The sequence below is a fragment of the Agelaius phoeniceus genome, chromosome 3, assembly GCF_051311805.1.
Source record: "Agelaius phoeniceus isolate bAgePho1 chromosome 3, bAgePho1.hap1, whole genome shotgun sequence".
NCBI lineage: Eukaryota > Metazoa > Chordata > Aves > Passeriformes > Icteridae > Agelaius > Agelaius phoeniceus.
This window is the reverse complement of record NC_135267.1, coordinates 106,951,581-106,974,343: the sequence shown is the minus strand read 5'-3', so window position 1 is coordinate 106,974,343 and position 22,763 is coordinate 106,951,581. Positions and strand designations below refer to the sequence as shown.

General features: G+C 51.3%; 3 long non-coding RNA genes across 3 annotated transcripts; 2 read left to right on the top strand and 1 right to left on the bottom strand.

Moving 5' to 3' along the window:
• Positions 1 to 1,088: 1,088 nt before the first annotated feature.
• LOC143693629 (uncharacterized) lies at positions 1,089 to 21,516 on the bottom strand. The gene is made up of 2 exons (XR_013181543.1): positions 20,909 to 21,516; positions 1,089 to 12,785 (listed from the first exon to the last, which is right to left on the bottom strand). It is a non-coding gene; the product is annotated as an uncharacterized LOC143693629 (long non-coding RNA).
• On the top strand, positions 8,468 to 11,247 carry LOC143693631 (uncharacterized). Its single transcript, XR_013181545.1, has 3 exons — positions 8,468 to 8,624; positions 9,066 to 9,112; positions 11,080 to 11,247. It is a non-coding gene; the product is annotated as an uncharacterized LOC143693631 (long non-coding RNA).
• Positions 13,936 to 16,865, top strand: LOC143693630 (uncharacterized). Its single transcript, XR_013181544.1, has 3 exons — positions 13,936 to 14,226; positions 14,668 to 14,714; positions 16,679 to 16,865. It is a non-coding gene; the product is annotated as an uncharacterized LOC143693630 (long non-coding RNA).
• Positions 21,517 to 22,763: the final 1,247 nt, after the last annotated feature.

Here is a 22,763-nt window from a genome sequence, read left to right as displayed (position 1 = left end):
TGTTTCACTTGTAGATGAAGTGTCACTGATGAAAGAGCTCTGCCACCAATGGAGCCAACTGAGTGGCGAAGCTCTGCTGGATGTCACAGAGCGTATCACAGGTATGGCCTCCCCTTCTAAGCCAAGAGGTCTCTGAGGGAGAATTGACAGGGAATGCCTGTGGACAGACAGCAGAGTAGCTCCTCCACATCAGGAGGTGCTGAGCTTGTCCCTCCTGCCCAATAGCCAAGGCAGGTGTATTTGGCAGGCTTTCCCTGGCTGCTGCAGAGCTGTGCAGCATCTGAGATGGGGGCAGCGCTCGGCCTCGGGGCTGAGCTCTCACTGGGGCTCTTCTCAAGGTCCATAGTGACCAATGTCTTTGATTGCATTTTAACTCAAATGAAGTGCCATTTTAAAATGGGTACCACAACCCTTTTCCTGCTTAGCAGAATTGGTTTTGGGTACTTGCAGGAGCTGTTTGAATGTTGATAACTGCTGGTGGATTAATAGCATAGAGAAAATGACGTCTCCTCCACCACAGAATAATAAATAGCTACTACATAACATTTTGCCTGATCAGAAAATTAGACTGGTCTCCAGAGCATTTCAGGTTTTGATCTCTCAGCCAAATCAGCCATGCAAGGAGCCTGTTGGTAGTAAATTTTTGTTTGTGTTTGATAAGTTGAGTTCATAAAATGAGCAGAGAGAAAATTCCAGAGACAATGTGAGAAAACACTCATGTTCCGGCTAAATTTCAGTCCCCTGTGTAGCCTTTCTCTCTCTCTATGCCCCTATTTCAGTGGACATTGTAAGAAAAATGCCATTAACATTGAGAGGGGAAATGCCATTGAAATGTGGAGATGCCCAAATGCCAGGGCAATGGGGTCTGGGTGTTTCTCTAAGACACCCTGAGGTTTGAAAGAGCTCTTTGTTGGCAGCCACAAAAGCATTCTGCCAAAGACACCAGCTAGGCACTGATGTTTCTCATCCAGCTGTCAAGCAGCACCCATCTCTGGTGGGCTAGTGTTTTGGAGTGTGTTCTAATACTGCCCTTTGCTGTGTGCCACGGAGCAAAGGGAAGAGCCAGATGAGACCTCTGGCCCTTGACATCAAGTTACAAAAATGGAATCATTCCTTTTATTAGAAATCTCTCAATTGCCTCTCTAGGGTACATTTCTAAATCTTCCGTGTGGATTTAGACTACTTGTTAATGGAAATAAAAGGCAATTTGATGTTTTATTAATTGTTCATGCAGAAACAAATAGTGAAATGATTTAGTAAAGGTACAAAATCTGCCACAGGTACAAGGCTCTGGTTGGAGAAATTAGTCCTGAGGGGTTGGTGGTTCTGTTTCAAGGATGATCAGCTGCATTGCCCGTTTCTGGGTCATGGGGCTCTGTGTGCTATTTCACTGCTCTTGGCCAGAGAGGCTTGCCAGAAGCAAAAGCAGAGGTGGATCCTTGTTTGCATTGAGGCTGGTGGGTAAGGAGCTGTGTCTCTGTCCCGGCAGTGCTGGTGGAATGGGTCCATGCCAGGAGCCCTGACGTGGTGCAGCGCTACGCCCTGCCCGTGCTCTGGTGCTGCCTGGAGAACAAGGCGCTGCCTGTGCGAAGCGCCAACGTCTGCGCTGTGGTCACCAAGCTTGCCTGTGCCCTCTGCGAGGTGATGGGCACCCAGCTGATTAAGTGTGCTGAGAGCAAGCCTCCACATGTGCAGGAAAACCTCTCCAGCCTTTTGGGCTGGTGAGGGTTTGAAGTTCTCCAGAAAGCTGACGAAGTGCTGGGTTGGAGACCTCCGGATGGGACATGTTACTGGGACAAAAATGACAGAACACTAAGGACGTGCATCTGCCCCCACTCTCCATCGCCCATCCTAGTCATGGCATGGGGGGCCTGAAGGAACTCCAGACTGAGGGCAAGGTGAAGACCAAGCATGGATCAGACTCACACAGAGGTAAGCAGTGAGCAGGGCCGATGTGTGACAGGAGAGCAGCCAGCGTGCTGAGAGCTCAGCAGCATCTGGGCTCAAAGGCTGCTGAGGAACTGTAGGAGGGAAGGGCAGCAGCAGAAGAAATGAGGGCCTTGAGAAAAGCAGGTTTTGTCATCCTGCAGAATGGCTTTGTGGGGCCATGGCTAGAGATCAGCAGTGGCTGTGAGGCACCTTAGGGGCAGGGAGAGGACAGTGATCTAAAGCCACTGCCATGCCATCCCAAAGGCCAGTGGAGGCAGTGGCAACCCTGAACATTTTGACGTCAATGCCAGCTGGGAATGCAGCCACACTTGCACAGGAGAGAGCAGGAGGGGAGAGGTGTCAAATGTGGGAAATGGTCTGTCCCTCACCAGTTCCCTTTCCATTGCCCATCCTGTGCCAATCAGCTCCATCGGTTTGGCTTGTCCTTTCCTGCCAGGTTCCAGTTGGGGGCGTATGTAAAGGTCTTGAGGCATGAATGTGAGCAAGGCTGGATGCTTGATCTGAGCTGTATTTTCCTTACTGTGTTCTACTCTTTCCAGACCGCCTTGCCATAGCCCAGTGGTGGGGAAATGAAGAAGGCATCATTTGGACTGCCTTTGATCCCCCCAATATGCAAGGCAGGCAGTGTCCCTGTTGGAAGTGCTGCGGGGTCTTTGCCAATCTCTCCCCAACGCGATTTGCAGGAGTCTGGGGAGATGAGGTAAGCCAAGGGGTCTGCTGCTGCAGTGTGCTGTTCACCTCACTCTTCCCATCTCCTGGGGTCATTTTGCACCGTATCCCATATATTTAGGCAAGCCTCTGGTATTCAGCATTTTCCTGAACAAAGGCCTTGAAAACTCCTTTTGAAAACAATGACTTCCTTGCCATTGTAGTAGTGGGGAGGCAACAGGCGGCACATGAAGTAGTAGAGCCCTTCTCTCTTGGCTTGGCAGCTCCATATTGTTGAGAGAAATGTAACTGATGCTAGTTTCATGAAAAATAAAAAAGCAAGCAATCTTTTCAATAGCTAAAATGCACTTTGAATTCCTCACCCATTAGAAGGCCAGATTAAAAAGGCATGAGTTCAATTAACTCACTTCTTCTCTTGTACCTGGTCGACAGCTTCTTCTGAACCTACAGCAAGAACCCAGACGAAGAAAAAAAGAGCCCTCAGTGGAAGACAGGACCTGGGATGCCTCTGTTCCCAAAGGAACTCATGGATCCCTTCAGTTTGGATATTCATGTGCCTGACCCTGGCCTTGGGAATGGAGGTCTGGGCTCCCAGCCAGCTCAGGGGGCCTTGCCCCAGGAGCCCCATGAGCCCGGATCAGCCTCACACAGAGGTGAGGTGGGAGCTGGGCTGCTCTCTGATGGGAGGAAGGGTCTTGTGGCAGCCCAGAGAGGCTGTGTACATTGGGAGGGAACAGCTGTGGCCTGCATGTGCCCCCTGCAAGGAGCTGTGCTGCTGCCAGTGCCCCTGGAGCTGTAGGGCTGCTGAGCTCTGGGGCAGGGAGAGGAGCAAGAGGGTGCATGTGCAGCTGAGGCATTCCTGGAGAGCACAGGGCTCTGGGCTCCCTGCTGTCCCAGGGCAGCCCAGAGGCCAGGCTGTGCCTGTGGTAGCTCTGGGGAAGTGGCTCAGGGTTTTCCCCTGGCCTGCTTCAAGGTGCTGCCAGCAGGAGCATGTTTCCCTCTACAGCTGTTTAGAAGCTTCCAAAGAATCTGTCCCATGAAATATGGAGATTAATGTGCTTTAGATTTACTTTGTGGACTCTGTTACATTTTGTGCCTGCACTTTTCAGGTCTGACAGGCTCCACTATTGCCAAGAATCTTCCCCAGGCACGTCCTCTTCGCACCTTCCCTCCAAGCCCTTATGTCCCATCCGAGAGAGGTCTCCAATCAAGCCAAGCACAATGTATGATGGAGATGATGAGAAAATGAAAACTAGTCCTGGGTTCAAAGATATCAGAAGAAGCAGCCAGGAGCAGTGTTCCGAGGGAAAAGGACGTAAGGTAAGGAGACCAAGCTAAGTCCTGTGTGGTAGATTTTCAGTTTATTTGTTGTAGGCAGAACTTGGAGACCTTTCCCTGTGCTGTGAGCCCAGGGAAGCAGCTGAGCCAAGGAACAGCTCAGCTGGACACTGTGCTTCAGGCTGTCTTTGTAATGGGTGTGCAGGGCAGACTTCATGTCCTCAGCATGTATCAATAACAGGAGAGGTCTCAGAATGGTTTCTGGGCTCTGTCGTGGTTTCTCCTCTGTCTTATGGCTGAGAAAACACCAACAAGCAGTCAGAGCAGCACAAGTTGTCCAATCTGGAAAAGCAATCCTTCTCCATTTAGTAACCTATGGGTATCTATGAAGCACCTCTATGTCTTGGTGGTGTTTTGTGTCAGCTGTGTCTGCTTTGGATGGAAAAAGGTGTTTGCAGGAAGCTGCCAAGTCAGGTTGTCTCATCTTGTGAGTTGTACAGCCATGCCCTCTGCACAGTTGTCTCTGAAGCTGTTTCCAGACTCCATCAGGTGCTGGGCAGCTGTGTGCTCTGGCATGGCTTTGTCCAGAGGGAAGGGATGGGAGGTGGCCATGGGCAGAGCAGCCCAGAGCCCAGGCACACGATTGCCTTTGCATCAGGGCCAGGATGTGCAGTTGTTTTGGGTTTGCCGTGGGGTGCAGGAGGAGGCAGATGAGCCACAGCTTTGGTAGAGAAAATATGCAATCCAAGGCTGGGGTACTTGATTACAGCCTTGCAGAGAAAGGGCCCAAGGTATCCCTGACAGGAACTGAACCCTTTAAGTGAACTTTGAATAGGTCCTGATTTGGCTCTTTAGCCGGGCCAGAAATGATGGGATAGTAAGGATGGGTGTGCATCTATCCCCAGTGGCTCCAGCCCCATTGCTGGCCATGGCATGGGGGCCCTGGAGCAGCTTGGGCAGGCAGAGAGCTTGCAGAGAGCAGCAGGGCAGGGAGCTCTGCTGAGCTTCCCAAATGCCAGTGAGCCTGAGCTGATGGATGTGTGGGAGCTGGAGAGCAGCGAGCATGCCGAGAGCTCAGCAGCATCTGGGCTCAAAGGCTGCTGGGGAACTGTAGGAGGGAAGGGCAGCAGCAGAAGAAATGAGGGCCTTGAGAAAAGCAGGTTTTGCCATCCTGCAGAATGGCTTTGTGGGGCCATGGCTGGAGATCAGCAGTGGCTGTGAGACACCTTAGGGGCAGGGAGAGGACAGTGATCTAAAGCCACTGCCATGCCATCCCAAAGGCCAGTGGGGGAAGTGGCAACACAGAGCATCTTGATGTCAATGGCAGGCGGGAATGCAGCCACACTTACACAGGAGAGAGCAGGAGGGGAGAGGTGTCAAATGTGGGAAATGGTCTGTCCCTCACCAGTTCCCTTTCCATTGCCCATCCTGTGCCAATCAGCTCCATCGGTTTGGCTTGTCCTTTCCTGCCAGGTTCCAGTTGGGGGCATACGTAAATGTCTTGAGGCATGAATGTGAGCAAGGCTGGATGCTTGATCTGAGCTGTATTTTCCTTACTGTGTTCTACTCTTTCCAGACCGCCTTGCCATAGCCCAGTGGTGGGGAAATGAAGAAGGCATCATTTGGACTGCCTTTGATCCCCCCAATATGCAAGGCAGGCAGTGTCCCTGTTGGAAGTGCTGCGGGGTCTTTGCCAATCTCTCCCCAACGCGATTTGCAGGAGTCTGGGGAGATGAGGTAAGCCAAGGGGTCTGCTGCTGCAGTGTGCTGTTCACCTCACTCTTCCCATCTCCTGGGGTCATTTTGCACCGTATCCCATATATTTAGGCAAGCCTCTGGTATTCAGCATTTTCCTGAACAAAGGCCTTGAAAACTCCTTTTGAAAACAATGACTTCCTTGCCATTGTAGTAGTGGGGAGGCAACAGGCGGCACATGAAGTAGTAGAGCCCTTCTCTCTTGGCTTGGCAGCTCCATATTGTTGAGAGAAATGTAACTGATGCTAGTTTCATGAAAAATAAAAAAGCAAGCAATCTTTTCAATAGCTAAAATGCACTTTGAATTCCTCACCCATTAGAAGGCCAGATTAAAAAGGCATGAGTTCAATTAACTCACTTCTTCTCTTGTACCTGGTCGACAGCTTCTTCTGAACCTACAGCAAGAACCCAGACGAAGAAAAAAAGAGCCCTCAGTGGAAGACAGGACCTGGGATGCCTCTGTTCCCAAAGGAACTCATGGATCCCTTCAGTTTGGATATTCATGTGCCTGACCCTGGCCTTGGGAATGGAGGTCTGGGCTCCCAGCCAGCTCAGGGGGCCTTGCCCCAGGAGCCCCATGAGCCTGGATCAGCCTCACACAGAGGTGAGGTGGGAGCTGGGCTGCTCTCTGATGGGAGGAAGGGTCTTGTGTCAGCCCAGAGAGGCTGTGTACATTGGGAGGGAACAGCTGTGGCCTGCATGTGCCCCCTGCAAGGAGCTGTGCTGCTGCCAGTGCCCCTGGAGCTGTAGGGCTGCTGAGCTCTGGGGCAGGGAGAGGAGCAAGAGGGTGCATGTGCAGCTGAGGCATTCCTGGAGAGCACAGGGCTCTGGGCTCCCTGCTGTCCCAGGGCAGCCCAGAGGCCAGGCTGTGCCTGTGGTAGCTCTGGGGAAGTGGCTCAGGGTTTTCCCCTGGCCTGCTTCAAGGTGCTGCCAGCAGGAGCATGTTTCCCTCTACAGCTGTTTAGAAGCTTCCAAAGAATCTGTCCCATGAAATATGGAGATTAATGTGCTTTAGATTTACTTTGTGGACTCTGTTACATTTTGTGTCTGCACTTTTCAGGTCTGACAGGCTCCACTATTGCCAAGAATCTTCCCCAGGCACGTCCTCTTCGCACCTTCCCTCCAAGCCCTTATGTCCCATCCGAGAGAGGTCTCCAATCAAGCCAAGCACAATGTATGATGGAGATGATGAGAAAATGAAAACTAGTCCTGGGTTCAAAGATATCAGAAGAAGCAGCCAGGAGCAGTGTTCCGAGGGAAAAGGACGTAAGGTAAGGAGACCAAGCTAAGTCCTGTGGTAGATTTTCAGTTTATTTGTTGTAGGCAGAACTTGGAGACCTTTTCCTGTGCTGTGAGCCCAGGGAAGCAGCTGAGCCAAGGAACAGCTCAGCTGGACACTGTGCTTAAGGCTGTCTTTGCAATGGGTGTGCAGGGCAGATTTCATGTCCTCAGCATGTATCAATACCAGGAGAGGTCTCAGAATGGTTTCTGGGCTGTGTCGTGGTTTCTCCTCTGTCTTATGCCTGAGAAAACACCAACAGGCAGTCAGAGCAGCACAAGTTGTCCAATCTTGAAAAGTAATCCTTCTCCATTTAGTAACCTATGGGTATCTATGCAGCATCTCTATGTCTTGGTGGTGTTTTGTGTCAGCTGTGTCTTCTATGGTTGGAAAAAGGTGTTTGCTGGAAGCTGCCAAGTCAGGTTGTCTCAGCTTGTGAGTTGTACAGCCATGCCCTCTGCACAGTTGTCTCTGAAGCTGTTTCCAGACTCCATCAGGTGCTGGGCAGCTGTGTGCTCTGGCATGGCTTTGTCCAGAGGGAAGGGATGGGAGGTGGCCATGGGGAGAGCAGCCCAGAGCCCAGGCACACGTTTGCCTTTGCAGCAGGGCCAGGATGTGCAGTTGTTTTGGGTTTGCCGTGGGGTGCAGGAGGAGGCAGATGAGCAACAGCTTTGGTAGAGAGAATGTGTAATCCAAGGCTTGGGTACTTGATTTCAGCCTTGCAGAGAAAGGGCCCAAGGTATCCCTGACAGGAATTGACCCTTTCAGTGAACTTTGAACAGGCCCTGCCTTGGCTCTTTAGCCGGGCCAGAAATGATGGGATAGTAAGGATGGGTGTGCATCTATCCCCAGTGGCTCCAGCCCCATTGCTGGCCATGGCATGGGGGCCCTGGAGCAGCTTGGGCAGGCAGAGAGCTTGCAGAGAGCAGCAGGGCAGGGAGCTCTGCTGAGCTTCCCAAATGCCAGTGAGCCTGAGCTGATGGATGTGTGGGAGCTGGAGAGCAGCCAGCATGCCGAGAGCTGAGCAGCATCTGGGCTCAAAGGCTGCTGGGGAACTGTAGGAGGGAAGGGCAGCAGCAGAAGAAATGAGGGCCTTGAGAAAAGCAGGTTTGGACATCCTGCAGAATGGCTTGGTGGGGCCATGGCTGGAGATCAGCAGTGGCTGTGAGACAGCTTAGGGGCTGGGAGAGGACAGTGATCTAAAGCCACTGCCATGCCATCCCAAAGGCCAGTGGAGGCAGTGGCACCCCAGAACATCTTGATGTCAAACATGGGGATGGCAGCTGGGAATGCAGCCACACTTGCACAGGAGAGAGCAGGAGGGGAGAGGTGTCAAATGTGGGAAATGGTCTCTCCCTCACCAGTTCCCTTTCCATTGCCCCTCCTGTGCCAATCAGCTCCATTGGTTTGGCTTGTCCTTTCCTGCCAGGTCCCAGTTGAGGGCGTATGTAAAGGTCTTGAGGCGTGAATGTGAGCAAGGCTGGATGCTTGATCTGAGCCGTATTTTCCTTACTGTGTTCTACTCTTTCCAGACCGCCTTGCCATAGCCCAGTGGTGGGGAAATGAAGAAGGCATCGTTTGGACTGCCTTTGATCCCCCCAATATGCAAGGCAGGCAGTCTCCCTGTTGGAAGTGCTGCGGGGTCTTTGCCAAGCTCTCCCCAGCTGGATTTGCAGGAGTCCGGGGAGGTGAGGTAAGTCAAGGTGTCTGCTGCTCCAGTGTGCTGTTCACCTCACTCTTCCCATCTCCTGGGGTCATTTTGCACAGTCTCCCATTTAGGCAAGCCTCTGTGTATTCACCATTTTTCCCCATCTAATGTCAAAGCCCACAGCAATGCCCCAAGAGCAGAGGTGGTGGTGGGGAAGAGGAGGCAGGGCTTCAAACCATCTCTGGATGGGTCCTCTGCTGGACTTGGCTTTTCTGTCAGCCAGAGTTTGGCCGCTCTGTGTGATTGCAGCCACTGAAAGCTTAAGGACAATTATTCAGCCTTGCAAACCTGTTGGGTTTATGTGTTACATTTACTCCTTCATCAGAGTGACCATGCTAAGTGGGGTTCCCTCCTTTTTTTGTACGCCCATTCCCTCCCTTCTCTTTCTGCCTCCTCATATGTTCTTTTGTCCTGCATTTTCTCCAGGCCAAGGCCCAGCAGCAGAAGACAAGAGAAGACCTCGGAACACACAGGTAGGTCCAGGGCATGTCTGTCCTAAAATGACCATTGGAATCTTGACTCTGAGGTGACATTTGAAAAGTTTGGTTAAAACTCATTGTTTGATTTTTTTTTTTTTAATTCATTTCAATTCCTTGCTGGGCTCAGTGGACTCTCCCAGAGCCCAGTCCCTGGCAGTGTTCTCTGGTGTTGCAGTGAAAATTGCTCCAGTGTGAAGTGTTGAGTGGCAGGAGCTGGAGTGGTACCTTGGGGTCCTGGAAATACAGCGCTGAAAAGAAAATAATTCCTCTCCATCCTGCACATGCCTTTGATCTCCCTGCAGGCTTTCTAGTGTCAAAATGAGACTAGAAAAGGAAGGCATTTAGCAGGAAATGAGAAATGTTCCCACTCCTTCCTTCTGCTTTTGAAGGACAATAGCTTTCCTTGGTGTAGTTTCTGAGGTGAACGCTTTGACATATGTAGGAGATTCATGGACATTGCCTGGTTAGACACTGTCGGAAACAGGGAAACCTCCTGTGACAGAAAGTCCTTTTGTCTTTTCAAATGGAAGAGAGGGAGACTTGCAAATGGATGCAGCCTAGGTAGGGTGTCGGTTTGTCATCCTCTGACAGCACAGTCCCAAAGCCACCTATGGCAGGGTCACAGTGACAAATCTGTTTCCAGGCTGTCTCTGCCTGTGTCAGTGTTGCAGGCTGAGGCTGGGGCAGGAGGTGCTTTGTGCCGTCCCTGCCTTGCCTGATCCCTGACAAGTGGAATTGTGCCAGACAAAATGCTGGGTCTGGTGCATCTGGGTCAGGCAATGCTTTCAAGTTTTGAAAGCCTCATTGATGCTGTTGTTGTTCCTTTGGCACCTCTGGGCTGTGTAATGATAGGAGAGATGAGACTTGGAGAACTAATTCTGCTGATGCAGAGGAAGAGGGATCAGATACCCTGGTTCCTTGGCTTAGGGTTAGTTCTGCCAAATCCTGGGTATGGCCCCTTTGGAACGACTCCTTCATTGCTGGTATGCAAGTGGAATGCTTAATGCAGCTAGAGAGAAGTATTACTCAGTAAGGTGACATTTTTCCTGGATTATTTCTTGACTAGAAATTACTTATGTCATTAATCCTTTCCTGTTTTCCTTTTGTTACTGACCCAAGCATTCTGCAGGGTGAAAGAATCCACTTTTGAGACAGGTTTTCCTCTCATAGTGCTTGGCCGCCACATGATTTTATCCTCTGTGAAGCCATGTAAAGAATTAGTTCTCCTGGTTCTAACAGCTCTTTTGGGGAGTATTGGAGAATGACTGGCCATCAGCTCTTTCCTTTAAGGGCATTTTGAATTGTCAGTATTAGCCAAGATCAGAATTGTTTTGAGATAGGTTGTGTTTATTTGGGTTTGGGTGTCTCTGCTGAAAAGAAAGCAGAGAATGAACCCCTGGAAGAAGTAAGTAGAGCACAAGTGCAACTTTGGCATGAGCACTTTGTTCCCTACAAATACAGGCTCGCAGAATACTGGGCACATCTAGTGGAGAAAGCAAAGCTGCTTTTGCATCTAACACATGGTGCCATTGTTTGTGTCCCAGAACTTCCTTTGTTGTAAAGAGTAATATAAAAAATCCCCAAAACTGCAAAACCTGACCTAGAATTGAGTGAGAACTACAGAAACAAAGGCCTTGAAAACTCCTTTTGAAAACAATGACTTCCTTGCCAGTGTCAGATTCTGGAGAGTGCTGTGAATTCCCAAGTGTCTGGAAGGAAAGTGATCCTGTCATAGTGGGGAGGCAATGGGCAGCACATGAAGCAGTAGAGCCCTTCTCTCTTGGCTTGGCAGCTCCATATTGTTGAGAGAAATTTAACTGATGCTAGTTTCATGAAAAATAAAAAAGCAAGCCATCTTTTCAGTTACTAAAATGCACTTTGAATTCCTCAATCATTAGAAGGGCTGATTATAAAGGCGTCAGTTCAATTAACTCACTTCTTCTCTTGTACCTGGTCAACAGCTTCTTCTGAACCTACAGCAAGAACCCAGACGCAGAAGGAAAAGAGCCCTCAGTGGAAGACAGGACCTGGGATGCCTCTGTTCCCAAAGGAACTCATGGATCCCTTCAGTTTGGATATTCGTGTGCCTGACCCTGGCCTTGGGAATGGAGGTCTGGACTCCCAGCCACCTCAGAGGGCCTTGCCCCACGAGCCCCACGAGCCCGGATCAGCCTCACAAAAAGGTGAGGTGGGAGCTGGGCTGCTCTCTGATGGGAGGAAGGGTCTTGTGGCATCCCAGAGAGGCTGTGCACATTGGCAGGGTAGAGCTTTGGCCTGCATGTGCCCCCTGCAAGGAGCTGTGCTGCTGGCAGTGCCCCTGGAGCTGCAGGGCTGCTGAGCTGTGGGGCAGGGAGAGGAGCAGGAGGGTGCCTGTGCAGCTGAGGCATTCCTGGAGAGCACAGGGCTCTGGGCTCCCTCCTGTCCCAGGGCAGCCCAGAGGCCAGGCTGTGCCTGTGGCAGCTCTGGGGAAGTGGCTCAGGGTTTTCCCCCGGCCTGCTTCAAGTAGCTGCCAGCAGGAGCATGTTTCCCTGTGCGGCTGTTTAGAAATTTCCAAGGAATATGTCCCATGAAATATGGAGCTTTAGGTTTGCATTGCAGGCTCTGATCTGTTTTGTGTCTCCACTTTGCAGGCCTGGCTGGCTACCCTCTGGCTAAGAGGTTTTCCCTGGCAAGTCCCTCCATCCTCCTTGCCTCCAAGCCATTGCTTCCCATGCAGAAGAGCTCTCCTTCAACCATCCCAGGGAAGATGTGCCATGGAGAGCAGGAGAGTGGGAAACCTGACACTGGCTGTGAGGAGGAGAGCTGAAAGAAACAGGAGCTCAATTCAGAGGAAAAAGGTAGTAAGGTAAGGAGACCAATCTAAGTCCAGTGTGGTAAATTTTCAGTTTATGTGCTGCCAGCAGAGCTCTGAGGCCTTTTCCCTGGAAGGAACTGACCCTTTCACTGAGGTTTGAACAGGTCCAGATTTGGCTCTCCCTGCTGTCTCAGGGCAGCCCAGAGGCCAGGCTGTGCCTGTGGTAGCTCTGGGGAAGTGGCTCAGGGTTTCCCCCTGGCCTGATTCAAGTAGCTGCCTGCAGGAGCATGTTTGCCTGTGCAGGTGTTTTAGAAGCTTCCAAAGAATCTGTCCCATGAAATACGGAGAATATAATATACTTTACATTTACTTTGTGGACTCTGTTACATTTTGTGTCTGCACTTTGCAGGTCTGACAGGCTCCACTATTGCCAAGAATCTTCCCCAGGCACGTCCTCTTCACACCTTCCCTCCAAGCCCTTATGTCCCATCCGAGAGAGGTCTCCAATCAAGCCAAGCACAATGTACGATGGAGATGATGAGAAAAGGAAAACTAGTCCTGGGTTCAAAGATATCAGAAGAAGCAGCCAGGAGCAGTGTTCCAAGGGAAAAGGACGTAAGGTAAGGAGACCAAGCTAAGTCCTGTGTGGTAGATTTTCAGTTTATTTGCTGTAGGGGAACTTGGAGACTTTTTCCTATGCTGTGAGTGTAGGGAAGCAGCTGAGCCAAGGAAAAGCTCAGCTGGACACTGTGCTTAAGGCTGTCTTTGCAATGGGTGTGCAGGGCAGATTTCATGTCCTCAGCATGTATCAATACCAGGAGAGGTCTCAGAATGGTTTCTGGGCTGTGTCGTGGTTTCTCCTCTGTCTTATGCCTGAGAAAACACCAACAAGCAGTCAGAGCAGCACAAGCTGTCCAATCTGGAAAAGTAATCCTTCTCCATTTAGTAACCTATGGGTATCTATGCAGCATCTCTATGTCTTGGTGGTGTTTTGTGTCAGCTGTGTCTTCTTTGGATGGAAAAAGGTGTTTGCTGGAAGCTGCCAGGTCAGGTTGTCTCAGCTTGTGAGTTGTACAGCCATGCCCTCTGCACAGTTGTCTCTGAAGCTGTTTCCAGACTCCATCAGGTGCTGGGCAGCTGTGTGCTCTGGCATGGCTTTGTCCAGAGGGAAGGGATGGGAGGTGGCCATGGGGAGAGCAGCCCAGAGCCCAGGCACACGATTGCCTTTGCATCAGGGCCAGGACGTGCAGTTGTTTTGGGTTTGCCGTGGGGTGCAGGAGGAGGCAGATGAGCCACAGCTTTGGTAGAGAGAATGTGTAATCCAAGGCTGGGGTTCTTGATTTCAGCCTTGCAGAGAAAGGGCCCAAGGTGTCCCTGACAGGAACTGAACCCTTTAAGTGAACTTTGAATAGGTCCTGATTTGGCTCTTTAGCTGGGCCAGAAATGATGGGATAGTAAGGATGGGTGTGCATCTATCCCCAGTGCCTCCAGCCCCATTCCTGGCCATGGCACGGGGGCCCTGGAGCAGCTTGGGCAGGCAGAGAGCTTGCAGAGAGCAGCAGGGCAGGGAGCTCTGCTGAGCTTCCCAAATGCCAGTGAGCCTGAGCTGATGGATGTGTGGGAGCTGGAGAGCAGCCAGCATGCCGAGAGCTGAGCAGCATCTGGGCTCAGAGGCTGCTGGGGAACTGTAGGAGGGAAGGGCAGCAGCAGAAGAAATGAGGGCCTTGAGAAAAGCAGGTTTGGACATCCTGCAGAATGGCTTGGTGGGGCCATGGCTGGAGATCAGCAGTGGCTGTGAGACACCTTAGGGGCAGGGAGAGAACAGTGATCTACAGCCACTGCCATGCCATCCCAAAGGCCAGTGGGGGAAGTGGCACCCCAGAACATCTTGATGTCAATGCCAGCTGGGAATGCAGCCACACTTGCACAGGAGAGAGCAGGAGGGGAGAGGTGTCAAACGTGGGAAATGGTCTGTCCCTCACCAGTTCCCTTTCCACTGCCCATCCTGTGCCAATCTGCTCCATCAGTTTGGCTTGTCCTTTCCTGCCAGGTCCCAGTTGAGGGCGTATGTAAAGGTCTTGAGGCATGAATGTGAGCAAGGCTGGATGCTTGATCTGAGCTGTATTTTCCTTACTGTGTTCTACTCTTTCCAGACCTCCTTGCCATATCCCAGTGGTGGGGAAATGAAGAAGGCATCATTTGGACTGCCTTTGATCCCCACAATATGCAAGGCAGGCAGTCTCCCTGTTGGAAGTGCTGCGGGGTCTTTGCCAAGCTCTCCCCATCAAGATTTGCAGGAGTCTGGGGAGATGAGGTAAGCCAAGGTGTCTGCTGCTCCAGTGTGCTGTTCACCTCACTCTTCCCATCTCCTGGGGTCATTTTGCACAGTCTCCCATTTAGGCAAGCCTCTGTGTATTCGCCATTTTGCCCATCTAATGTCAAAGCCCACAGCAATGCCCCAAGAGCAGAGGTGGTGGTGGGGAAGAGGAGGCAGGGCTTCAAAGCACCTCAGGATGGGTCCCCTGCTGGACTTGGCTTTTCTGTTAGCCAGAGTTTGGCCAGCTCTGTGTGATTGCAGCCACTTAAAGCTTAAGGACAATTATTCAGCCTTGCAAACCTGTTGGGTTTATGTGTTACATTTGCTCCTTCATCAGAGTGACCATGCTAAGTGGGGTTCCCTCCTTTTTTTGTACGCCCATTCCCTCCCTTCTCTTTCTACCTCCTCATATGTTCTTTTGTCCTGCATTTTCTCCAGGCCAAGGCCCAGCAGCAGAAGACAAGAGAAGACCTCGGAACACGCAGGTAGGTCCAGGGCATGTCTGTCCTGAAATGACCATTGGAATCTTGACTCTGAGGTGACATTTGAAAAGTTTGGTTAAAACTCATTGTTTGAATTTTTTTTTTTAATTCATTTCAATTCCTTGCTGGGCTCAGTGGACTCTCCCAGAGCCCAGTCCCTGGGAGTGTTCTCTGGTGTTGCAGTGAAAATTGCTCCAGTGTGAAGTGTTGAGTGGCAGGAGCTGGAGTGCTGCCTTGGGATCCTGGTAATGCTGTGCAGGAAAAGGAAACATTCCTCTCCATCCTGCACATGCCTTTGATCTCCCTGCATCCTTTCTAGTGTCAAAATGAGACTAGAAAAGGAAGGCATTTAACAGGAAATGAGAAATGTTCCCACTCCTTCCTCCTGCTGTTGAAGGACAATAGCTTTCCTTGGTGTAGTTTCTGAGCTGAACGCCTTGACATATGAAGGAGATTCATGGACATTGCCTGGTTAGACACTGTCGGAAACAGGGAAACCTCCTGTGACAGAAAGTCCTTTTGTCTTTTCCAATGAAGGAGAGGGAGACTTGCAAAGGGATGCAGCCAAGGCAGGGTGTGAGTTTGTCATCCTCTGGCAGCACAGTCCCAAAGCCACCTGTGGCAGGGTCACAGTGACAAATCTGTTCCCAGGCTGTCTCTGCCTGTGTCAGTGTTGCAGGCTGAGGCTGGGGCAGGAGATGCCTTGTGCCTGTCCCTGCCTTGCATGATCCCTGACAAGTGGAATTGTGCCAGACAAAATGCTGGGTCTGGTGCATCTGGGTCAGGCAATGCTTTCAAGTTGGAAGCTTCATTGATGCTGTTGTTATTCCTTTGGCATCTCTGGGTATGTAATGATAGGAGAGATGAGACTTGGAGAACTAATTCTGCTGATGCAGAGGAAGAGGGATCAGATACCCTGGTTCCTTGGCTTAGGGTTAGTTCTGCCAAATCCTGGGTATGGCCCCTTTGGATTGACTCCTTCATTGCTGGTATGCAGCTGGAATGCCTAATGCAGCTAGAGAGAAGTATTACTCAGTAAGGTGACATTTTTCCTGGATTATTTCTTGACTAGAAATTCCTTATGTCATTATTCTTTTCCTGTTTTGCTTTTGTTACTGACCCAAGCATTCTGCAGGGTGAAAGAATCCACTTTTGAGACAGGTTTTCCTCTCATAGTGCTTGGCCGCCACATGATTTTATCCTCTGTGAAGCCATGTAAAGAATTAGTTCTCCTGGTTCTAACAGCTCTTTTGGGGAGTATTGGAGAATGACTGGCCATCAGCTCTTTCCTTTAAGGGCATTTTGAATTGTCAGTATTAGCCAAGATCAGAATTGTTTTGAGATAGGTCATGTTTATTTGGGTTTGGGTGTCTCTGCTGAAAAGAAAGCAGAGAATGAACCCCTGGAAGAAGTAAGTAGAGCACAAGTGCAACTTTGGCATGAGCACTTTGTTCCCTACAAATACAGGCTCGCAGAATACTGGGCACATCTAGTGGAGAAAGCAAAGCTGCTTTTGCATCTAACACATGGTGCCATTGTTTGTGTCCCAGAACTTCCTTTGTTGTAAAGAGTAATATAAAAAATCCCCAAAACTGCAACACCCGACCTAGAATTGAGTGAGAACTACAGAAACAAAGGCCTTGAAAACTCCTTTTGAAAACAATGACTTCCTTGCCAGTGTCAGATTCTGGAGAGTGCTGTGAATTCCCAAGTGTCTGGAAGGAAAGTGATCCTGTCATAGTGGGGAGGCAATGGGCAGCACATGAAGCAGTAGAGCCCTTCTCTCTTGGCTTGGCAGCTCCATATTGTTGAGAGAAATTTAACTGATGCTAGTTTCATGAAAAATAAAAAAGCAAGCCATCTTTTCAGTAACTCAAATGCACTTTGAATTCCTCACCCATTAGAAGGCTGGATTAAAAAGGCATGAGTTCAATTAACTCACTTCTTCTCTTGTACCTGGTCGACAGCTTCTTCTGAACCTACAGCAAGAACCCAGGTGAAGAAGAAGAAGAGCCCTCAGTGGAAGACAGGACCTGGGATGTCTCTGTTGCCAAAGGAACTCGTGGACCCCTTCAGTTTGGATATTCATGTGCCTGACCCCGTGTGGTGGTTTTACTGGAAATGTGTTTTTGGGGATTCTGTGTTTGCACCAATGGATATTCAGGCTTTAATATTGGCATCTAACCTGGCCATTAGGACATTGGACACGCCTCTGAGAACACGGGGCCAAAAGCAGAGCTCTCCCCTGGGAGGGTCTCTTGGGTTTCCGGCAGGAAAGAGTTCGGGTCTCTCCCCCGGCCCAGCTGCTGGCTGGGCAGGGAGAAAGCCATGTGGCCGGGAGAGGTAGGCCTGAGCCCGGGGGTGGAAGAGGTGGAAGAGAGAGAGAGAGACCAGGAGCCATCGGGCAGCTCCCCCAGAGAGAGAGAGAGTACAGCCTGTGCTTGAGACTGTGCCACCTCGGAACTTGGTAACGTGTGCCGGCAGCACGGCTGGGACAGAGAAGCGGAGGAGGGGGGGAGGATGCAGCGAGAAGGCGTCCGGCCGCTGTGGGAGTTCCTGAGAAGGCAGAGCCCGAGTTTTTTAACCCTTTTTTTTGGAAAATGAAAACTTTACAGAACATGGACCTTTCCTAGAAGAGAGATAGAGTGGAAGATGAGGAAGGAAATGGGAAAGTGAGAGATAGTGGAAGAATAGAGAAGAATCCTAGTGGGAAGAGATGATGGAGTGGCTTTTGCTGGACTCTTTTTGTACAGCCATGGACAGAACCACGTTCCTTGTGATACAGAGACTGTGTCTAGGGGGAGGCAATGCCTCAGAACCAAGAGGGTTCAGTGTTGATTCCCCTCGGCCCCAGGGGATAAAAAAAATATGGGGGGGACAGGTGTCCCAAAGGAGAGACTGTGGGGACAGGTGTCCCAAAGGAGAGACTGTGCCTTTTTTGGAACGGGACAGAGCATCCTTAAAAAGACAACCCTAGAAGCAGCTCTGGTCCGTGTTCAGTGGTGAGAGCACTCGACATGAAAGGAAGAGGTCACGACGGCAGATGTACTCCGGGCAGTGCCACGAGTGACAGAAACACACGAGGCTTCAGCTGTGTTTCCAGGGGAAGCCCATGGTACAAGAAGGACTCCTCTCCTCTTGAGGAACTGAGGATAGATTGTCTGAAGGGTGGTGCTGGACCAAGAGTTGGTGATTTTGGGGAATAGATGTATTGTATTGGAAATTTGGTGGGGGGAGGAGGAAATGTATTTGCAAGATTTTCATTTTCCAAAAAAAAATGGAGAGACCATTTCACACATTTGTGTGAAAACTCGGGCTCTGCCTTCTCAGGAACTCCCACAGCGGCCGGACACCTTCTCGCTGCATCCTCCCCCCCTCCTCCGCTTCTCTGTCCCAGCCGTGCTGCCGGCACACGTTACCAAGTTCCGAGGCGGCACAGTCTCAAGCACAGGCTGTACTCTCTCTCTCTCTGGGGGGGCTGCCCAATGGCTCCCAGTGTCTCTCTCTCTCTCTTCCACCATTCCACCCCCGGGCTCAGGCCTACCTCTCCCGGCCACATGGCTTTTCCCCTCCCCCTGCCCAGCCAGCAGCTGGGCCGGGGCAGAGACCCGAACTCTTTCCCGCAAGAAACCCAAGAGACCCTCCCAGGGGAGAGCTCTGCTTTTGACCCCATGTTCTCAGAGGCATGTCAATGTCCTAATGGCCAGGTTAGATGCCAATATTAAAATGTGAACATCCATTGGCCCAACCACAGCATCCCAAAAACCACATTTCCTGTCAAACCACCACACCCCGGCCTTGGGAATGGAGGTCTTGGCCCAGGAGCCCCAGGAGCCTGGATCAGCCATACAAAAAGGTGAGGTGGGAGCTGGGCTGCTCTCTGGTGGGAGGAAGGGTCTTGTGGTCTTGTGTCAGCCCAGAGAGGCTGTGCACATTGGCAGGGAACAGCTGTGGCCTGCATGTGCCCCCTGCAAGGAGCTGTGCTGCTGCCAGTGCCCCTGGAGCTGTAGGGCTGCTGAGCTGTGGGGCAGGGAGAGGAGCAGGAGGGTGCCTGTGCAGCTGAGGCGTTCCTGGAGAGCAGAGGGCTCTGGGCTCCCTGCTGTCCCAGGGCAGCCCAGAGGCCAGGTTGTGCCTGTGGTAGCTCTGGGGAAGTGGCTCAGGGTTTTCCCCTGGCCTGCCTCAAGTAGCTGCCTGCAGGAGCATGTTTGCCTGTGCAGGTGTTTAGAAGCTTCCAGTAAATGTGCCCCACGAAATACAGAGCTTCAGATGCTTTAGGTTTGCATTGCAGGCTCTGATCCATTTTGTGTCTCCACTTTGCAGGCCTGACTGGATACCCTCTTGCTAAGAGGTTTTGTCTGGTGCTTTCCGATGTTCCCTTATCGACCAAGTCCTCGCCTCCAGCCCAGAAGAGCTGTCTTTCCTCGAAGATCAGGAAGAGGCCGCCGACTGACCGAAGAGTGTTTCAAGAACAGGATTTATGTTTTAGGCTACACAGTTACATCTGTACATATGTTATTTAGATGTAGTTATTTATTTATGAACATTTATAAATAAATTATTTGCAATTATTTGTGATTGTTTTTAGTCATTATTTTTATTATTTTTAGTCATTATTTTTATTATTTTTAGTCATTATTTTTATTATTTTTAGTCATTATATATAGTTTTGAATAAATGTATTTTGATTGTATATTTAGATTTTGATGATATTATTTTAATTGTATCTATTTTATTTTGAAGATTTTTAAAAATTTTATTTTTAAGAAGTTTATTTATTTTTTATTTTAAAAAATTTAGTTTAAAAAAAAAATAATTTAAGTAAACCAAAGGAAATTGTGACACTAGGACCTGCTAGCCTCAAGGTTATGGGAGTGCAGCTCACTCGATGTGCCAGTGTCTCACCACGTCCTTTCCTCACTGGGCCTCCTCTTCCTCTTTTGCCATGTTTTCTTTGTGTCATTTCTGCTGCTTTTTGTTACTTGGCATTACAACGGGGCCACCATTGATATGTTTGGGGGAAAATGGATCCAAAAGATCCTGTCAAGTCAAAAGTTTTCTACCTAGATGCATTCTGTGCTCACCTCATGCTCACTCCTCTGCAAGTGTGGCTGCATTCCCAGCTGCCATTGACATCAAGATGTTCTGGGGTTGCCACTGCCTCCACTGGCCTTTGGGCTAGCATGGCAGTGGCTTTAGATCACTGTCCTCTCCCTGCCCCTAAGCTGTCTCACAGCCACTGCTGATCTCCAGCCATGGCCCCACCAAGCCATTCTGCAGGATGACAAAACCTGCTTTTCTCAAGGCCCTCATTTCTTCTGCTGCTGCCCTTCCCTCCTACAGTTCCCCAGCAGCCTTTGAGCCCAGATGCTGCTCAGCTCTCGGCATGCTCGCTGCTCTCCAGCTCCCACACATCCATCAGCTCAGGCTCACTGGCATTTGGGAAGCCCAGCAGAGCTCCCTGCCCTGCTGCTCTCTGCAAGCTCTCTGCCTGCCCAAGCTGCTCCAGGGCCCCCATGCCATGGCCAGCAATGGGGCTGGAGCCACTGGGCGTAGATGCACACCCATCCTTACTATCCCATCATTTCTGGCCTGGCTAAAGAACCAAGGCAGGGCCTGTTCAAAGTTCACTGAAAGGGTCAGTTCCTCTCAGGGGTACCTTGGGGCCTTTCTCTGCAAGACTGAAATCAAGTACCCCAGCCTTGGATTGCACATTCTCTCTACCAAAGCTGTTGCTCATCTGCCTCCTCCTGCACCCCACGGCAAACCCAAAACAACTGCAGGTCCTGGCCCTGCTGCAAAGGCAAACGTGTGCCTGGGCTCTGGGCTGCTCTGCCCATGGCCACCTCCCATCCCTTCCCTCTGGACAAAGCCATGCCAGAGCACACAGCTGCCCAGGACCTGATGGAGTCTGGAAATAGCTTCAGAGACAACTGTGCCAAGGGCATGGCTGTACAACCCGTCCAGGTGCTTCACGACGCCGCGGAAGCCAGGGCACGACACCATCCACAGCAGCGCCAGTTCCAGGGGCACAAGGGTGCCCTTGTGCTGCGGGAGGACCGCGATGCCCTCAGCGGGGCCGGTGCTGCGCCGCGCCCACCCCGAGATGAGATTCCGGGACACTCGCTTGATGGCCACCTGCGAGCCAAGGCCAGCGGCGGCCTGAGCTCGCCCCACTCCGACCGGGCCCCGTCTCTTACCGGGGCGCTGTCGGCGAGCCGGGTCCCGGAGTAAACGCTGCCGCAGCCGCCGCCGCCCTCCCGGCAGAGCTGCTCCAGGGGAGCCTTCTCCGCCCGTGAGGGCGGCACCGCGCTCTCGCCATTCTGCCCGGGGCACCCGACTGCTCCGGCCGCTGCTCCTTGCCGAGCCGTCCCCGGCACCGGCGGCTCGGGGCCGGCGGCCGAGCTGACGAGTGGCGAAGCTCGGACCGGGGACAGCACCGGCGATGCTGCCGGGGACGGGGCGGGAGCCGGGCGGAACCACGGGAGGGGCTTCTTTCGGGGCCGGGGCCAGGCCAGAGCCCGCACCAGGCGGAGCCAAAAGCCCGCGCTGCTCCTCCAGCACCAGAGTCAGCGGCACTTCCAGCGGTGCCACAGCCAGCACGGAGAGGGCCCGGCGGAGGCGGCCCCGCCGAGGAGCGCATTGCTGGACGCGGCATGGGAGAGGCGGAACACGGACGGGACGGCACAGCTCGGCACGGGAGTGAAGAGGGTGTGAGAGGGAGAAGGGGACGGAGGTGGAGCAGAGTCGAGCGGAAAATCGATCGAGAGAGGCGCTGCTGCTGTTGCTGCTGACTCCGCGAACCCAGCGAAGGAGCCGCCGCGAGTCCCGCGGAACGAAAGAAATTAACAAAGAAATAAGTACCTATGAAAGAAATAACTGAATAAATCACTACAGAAATGAATAAAAGCGTTGGCTTGCAGCTTTCTCCTTCCTTGGGTGAGATGAGGCATTTCCCTGGGAAGAATTCCCTGTCCTGATGGTTGTGCCAGAGCAGACAGGAGTGGAGCCTTTAATTTTCAGGTAGAAAAGGAAAATAGTGTCAGTAATGTCATCTCTTTTCATCCTCTGTCGAGACAGTTGCAGGCTGCTCAAAGACATGGTCTTTTGCTGAAAGAAAATGTTGTAATGTTGAACTCGGTCCCAAGTTTCTTTTTCTGCCAGAGGATGAGGAGGGGAAGTATCCCAGAATTATGGAGTCATGGCATGGTTTGGCTTGGAAGGGACCTGAAAGATCACATTGTTGCACTCCCCTGCTGTGTCTGGGGACCCCTTGCACTAGACCAGCTTGTCTAGAGCTCCATCCAGCCTGGCCTTGAACACTGTCAGGGATGGCACATCCACACCTTCTCTGGGCAACCTGTTCCAGGAGAGTCTTTTTTCTGAATCCCTCTTCTAAACCTACTCTCTTTCCATTTGGATCCATTCTCCTGTGCCCTGCCCTTCCTGCCCTCGTACAAAGTCCCTGCCCAGCTTTCTTGTAGGTTGCTGTCAGTGGAAGGCCACAGTTTGTGCAAGCCTAAGCCTAAGTCTCTTTTCCAGGCTGAAGAAGCCGAGCTGTCTCAGCCTTTCCTTGCAGGAGAGGTGCTCCAGCCCTCCCAGCATCTCGGTGTCCCTCCTCAGCACCTGCTCCAGCCCATCCATGTCCTTGCCATGTGTGCTGGGGAGCCCAGCAGGGCTGGATGATCTACTGCAGGTGGGATGTGGAGGGGCAGAGTCACTGTCCTCCCCCAGGAAGGCCTTATTTGCAATGCAAGGTGAGAATACACAAAGTTCATCTCACAATTCCAGTGGTTTTTAGTGAACCTTGAAACGGGTGGAATAGACTGTATTTTTTATGACATGATTCTTGTATCCTGTGGGCTCATATATTTCTGTGATTTTACTGAGATTGCATTGCTACAGCCACAATGATTTCCATGGAATCATCTCTTAGCTGTGTTCCTGTAACTGGGCCAAGAAGGATCAAATGTTCCTTTGAAACCATCTTTTCATTCAGCTGTAGATTTTCATGCTCTTCTGCAGCTGAGTTTTAGACTAACCATACAGATGTAC